Source organism: Lepidothrix coronata, unplaced genomic scaffold (assembly GCF_001604755.1).
Source record: "Lepidothrix coronata isolate B3197 unplaced genomic scaffold, Lepidothrix_coronata-1.0 Scaffold104, whole genome shotgun sequence".
Classification (NCBI taxonomy): domain Eukaryota; kingdom Metazoa; phylum Chordata; class Aves; order Passeriformes; family Pipridae; genus Lepidothrix; species Lepidothrix coronata.
The window spans coordinates 2,877,636-2,882,915 of NW_016690284.1; positions in this window are offsets into that span (position 1 = coordinate 2,877,636).

Sequence of the window (5,280 nt, forward strand, 5' to 3'; positions counted from 1 at the left end):
TGGAGAGGTGAGCATGAGGAAAACAAGCTTTGTTTTCTGACCAGGACTTGAGTGCCCTGGAGGTTGCCCATTATTATTTTCCCCTATTATAATCTTTCTTTATGTTGTGCAGCTTGATTTCTGCTGGAGCTTTCATTTAAATTTTTTGCTGTTCTGCCTATTTGAATGTTGTTTGCAGTCTTTTTGTCTCTGAATATCTGTCAAAGGGCAGGTGCTACTCAGTACCTCAGATTCAGTATTACACTAATTGATGGTGTTAATTGATGGAAGCAAAGTGCTCACTCCCCTCAGAGTTCTTCTGTAGTATTTGACCATGTCTTTCCACAGTAGGTAATGCAAATTCTAGAAAAGCTGTGGTTTGTGTTCTGTGCTTATGGTAGAGGTAAGGGAGGTGATGTCCACCAATACAAGCGCTCACTAGAATCAATCATACCTGGTTCAACTCATCAAATGTAGTTTTCAATTAAGCAGATTTTGTTCATTTGCCTAAATCTGTCTCTATACTGTTAGACTTTTCTACAGTAAATGACTGTAGAAATGTCATTTCTACAGTGACTTTGCCTTCCCTGCTATTGACAAAAAAGGGAAAAAAAAATCTAAAAAGACTTTTAGGGGACAGGGGAAGGTATATTATAACTATCCTGAGCCTGTTTTCAGGCAGTCCTGATAAGCATATGTTATTAAGAAAGAAAGAGTAAGTCTGGAAGCAATTTTGAGATGACAGTAAGATGTAATTAATCATAAGAATGCTTAGAGCAAGCTGCTTGCTAACACTCAGTGTAAACTGCAGGTGGCACCATTTATACAAAATTTTAAAGAAGACCGGGGGAAAAAGTTGTCTCTTTCAATTTGAGTTTTCTGATACCTTGCTGTGATGGTATAGCGTTTAGTACTCTGCATTGTGGCCGCAGCAATCTCGGTTCAAATCCGAGTCACAGCAGGGGAAAATGTATCTTTTGAAGATTATATAATTCCATATCAAAAATAATCTATTAGTGCTGTCTAAGACTAAGGTGAGAAAGCTCTGTAACTTCTACAAGAATGTTTTGCTAAAAGAGTATATACCATAAGCATTAATTCATAAATCCTGTTGCCAAGTGAGATTTTTTTAAAATTTAAATATTTGTGGGTATATATCCATATCTGGTAAAAACTATACTAATAATTATTAATAATTCCATCATTATTATGGAGTTTATCAGATAATTTGGAGGCCACTGGATAGAATTTCTGGTAGTTAGTTCTTTATTTAATAAGGAGTCAATTTCAAGAGCAAGCACTGTTTTTCTCTCACTGCTGCACCTGATGGGACTTCAGTCCCCTTTATAATCAATTACATCTCCACCAGGCCCAGACAGATTCATGCAACAGGCCAGCTGCTGCAGAGTGTGAATGCAGGTGCCTTTCTCTCTCTCTATGGGAGTAGGAAAATTCCTTACTGTCCTACTTAGTGAGGAAGTGAAAAAAATCTTTCTTTGCACCATTGTAAGGAAAAGTCAAAGCCCTGTATGCCTGGGAACTTGGTAGGGCACATCACCTCTGGAGGCTGTAGGCTTAGGCATCCCAGTTTTGACATAGTAGACTACTGGCCTGTGGCATCTTATGAACTGCCTCAAGATCACAAGAGCTCTTTCCATTGTGTTTTTCAAAATATCTTTGAGCATTCCTCTGGTTGGGCTCAGATTTCCTGTCTAAATATCATTCAGCCCTTTAGGAGCATGTCAGAGCAATTATCTCTTGAATTCTTGGTCTAATCGATAAGACAGATGTGGCTGATTTTTCAAAAGACAGCAATTTAGAAATATGTACTAGCATGAAAGAGACTAGAATGATCTTTCATACTCTATCCCTGCTATAGTCTTTCAGAAATATCGTTTGCTGTGTTAGATTTTATGAACTCCAGAGATACCAACTTAACTCATCACAGGTGCACACCATCTAAAGAATCCTAGTGAATTAAGTCCTAGAAAAGAAATTCAAAAATTGCAAGGCCAAAAATTTTCCTCTACTCATGCATCATCCTGAGGCTCCTGAAGAACTCAAGGCTCACCCCTACTTGACCTCAACCTCCCTGGAACTGACTTCTCTATATCCAGTGTTCATCTTAGCTGAATATTACCTTATTGTTAGTTATAGTAATATTGATGATTTTGAAGAGTTTTAATAGGACACTAGACAAATTCAAAATGTTCCTTTTTTAAAATTTATTTGTATTTTATGATGACTTACCAGAAAACAGTGATTATTCTGTTTGATTTAGGATACCAATATTTGAATTGGTATTACTATAAACTGAGACTGAGAATGGCATAGGCAGATAATCAGATCTTCCTTACTGCTTCCCCCTGCAGTTATTTATTCTCCTCACAAGAGAATGAAAATTAAAAGCCAGCTTCATTTTGGAATATAAACACGCAAGTGCAGGTGGCTCCCAGCATTATATTTCCTGAGAAAATATTTATGAATTTTTTCCTTCTCATTAGAGAAAAAGAAAACAAAAGCTTTAGTACAAAAGAGTTTCCAGGATAACAGGATTGCAGATCAGGAAACATGGAGTGGTAATCCTGGAACTCGAATCTTTATTTGCACAAGATTACCTGTATGTTCCTTGAATATGTGGGTCTTCATGTCTGGCAGACATGTCGAGATAACACTTTTCCAGTTGGAAACCATGGTCTGATAATAATATATTCAAAATATTAACAAGTTTACATAAATCTATTTCTGAAGTTCTAAATTTTTATTGTCTAAGACCAATTTGGAGGCCAGAGAGAAGAGTTCACTTCAGCAGTCTTCTCTGCTTTTATGCAGCAAGCTGATCTGGTGGGAAATGAATAGTTGTTAAAAACAAGGCAGGAAAAGAGAGTACATGCTATTCTTTGCAGCTCTTCCATGTCTTTTTGTGCTTGCTATTGTTCTCATGCATGGCTCATTCTGCTTAGAATGTAAAACTTTTAAGACACAGAGGTGTCTGTCTCCATATCCCTAGCATGACCAATTCACTTCTTGGCACAGAAACCAATAGGATGTACTCATCAACAGTGCTTGGGGAGAGATCATGTTATTGTATTTTAACATTAACTGCTTATTAGGGGTAAAACTGCTAGATTTTTTTAAGTTATGGAGAAAGACACCTAGTTTTTAAGAATGCAATGTTGAACAGAAAGTCTTGAAAACCTTTTGAAATGTTAATAGAACCTGATGTAGATTTCTGTTCTACCCTCTTCATTTTTCAGGAGTGCAGCAGAGTTGGTTTTATTCTGTCTGGTGTTCATATCACGTGTTGAACAGGATAGAAACCAGTGGCTTTTCGAATCTGAAGTCATTGAATCAAATTAATTCTGTTTTTTCATTCTCTTCCCAGGACTGCAGCTCATATTAAGACTTTTATAGGTCCCCTCTGAAATCCTTTCAAAAGGCTGTGGTCAAGTAGATTCTTTGAAAGGAAATATGTGGTAAAAAGAACTCCTGAAATCTTAAATACCTGGTCGTGTTTCAGCAAAGAATGCCAGGAATTCACTTCACAGGTGGGATGATTTTACCTCTGGAAATTCAGCTCTGAGTTTACAGGCTATTACTGCAGAATTGGTAGTAATTGGGGAAAATTTGACAGATGGAGAGATTCCTGAGACTGATGTGTAAACAGAACTGCATAAACAATGTCTGATGCTGCAGTTCTGTTCTCATAATCTGTCTTTGGTGTTGCTTGAAAGAAAGCATGTCCTGCTTTTTAAATAAGACTGTGTTGCTTCTTATTTGCAATGCCCCAGCAGTCACTCACAGCACTAGTGAGAGCTGCAGCAGAACACATGTGAAGACTGTCATCAATTTTTGAAGTGTTTGACTTGCACCACTTTGGGTTAAGCTTTTACTTGAATCCAACAACTTTTTGCACTGCAATTCAAACTACTGGTTTTACTGCTTCACCCAGAGTTTAGCACAAACCCCAAACCACCAATTGTCCAAAACCATCTGAATAATGTTTTATGTTGCACGTTATTTGGTATTTATTTCTCTCTGTTTTTTCACCTTTGAATTCCAAATTCCTAATTTTTCATTCTAAAACTGCATAGGTGTGTCGTCTTGATTTAAAATGTCACAGAACCAAAATTAGCTCTTTGATTTAGATTCAAACACATTTGGTAAATATATCTTTCACAAAGATTGGTGAAATTAATTCATTTGCTTAATGTTTTAGAACTTTTTTCATCCTCTCTTTTATAAAGAAATGTTGTGCATGTTTTCTCTGTACCAAATACAACTCAGGAGATGACAGTTTGTGATACTCCTTCCAAAGGAAATTACTTTTTGTCACAAAACAGCCTCCATCCAAAGGAATCTCAAAACATAGTGCTTTAAAAATCTCTGAGAAGAGAGTACAATTTTGATATTCCATGCTAATATGGCAAAAATCTTCTCTTATAATGCAGTCTGTAATGTTAACGTAACCAGAATATCTGTGCTGCTAAACCAGCACTTATGAGAAAGTTGTGCATGAAATCAACAACACAGCCATCCCAATTTTTCTGGTAATTCCTTTCTTGTGGATTCCTGAATTCTCAGTTTAGATTTCATGCTTCCAGACTCCTGGAATAATGATTTTAATTTTTTTTTCCTGTTGTTTTCTGATATGAGCAGCAAATGTCTTACTTTACGCTGCATAATTGTATCACTAATCTTTTGGTGTTAGCAGGTCTATCTAAACTCTTCAGAAAAATCTAACATACTTAGATGGGCTTATTCTGGGTCCTGCACTATTACTGTTATTCATTACGCAGTTGAAGGCAAGAAAGTGCACTGACCTTTGTACTGGCACAAAGAAGAAAACTTCTTTGTGATATAACTGTGAAGGCATCTGTATTAAAACTACATGAGATAAATTGGTATTTTACTGTTACATTTCAAAAAGAAAAGTCTGAATCATTTAGCTAAAGCATCAGTAAGAAAATTAATGTATCATAGAAAATTCTCTTTGGAAACATGTTTTGAATGTATTTTGTGTGTGTGTGTGTGTGTAAGAACTGATCTTGACTGAAAAATGACTGTGAAAGAACTTTTGAAGGCCTAAAGAAACGTGAAGTCTTCCAGAGAGACAAAAGTGTAATTTCTAGAAAGAGATTTATGGTTGATTCACCAGCTCTAGAACTGCTTTGTTTCAACATATTGCCCTTTCTATTTTTGTTTGCTGATAGATGGGTTTAATGGAATTAAATATTCCCTGCTGAACTTCACAGTTACATGAGCCCTGATTTAAAAGCAATCCCTTTTCATCTTAATAGT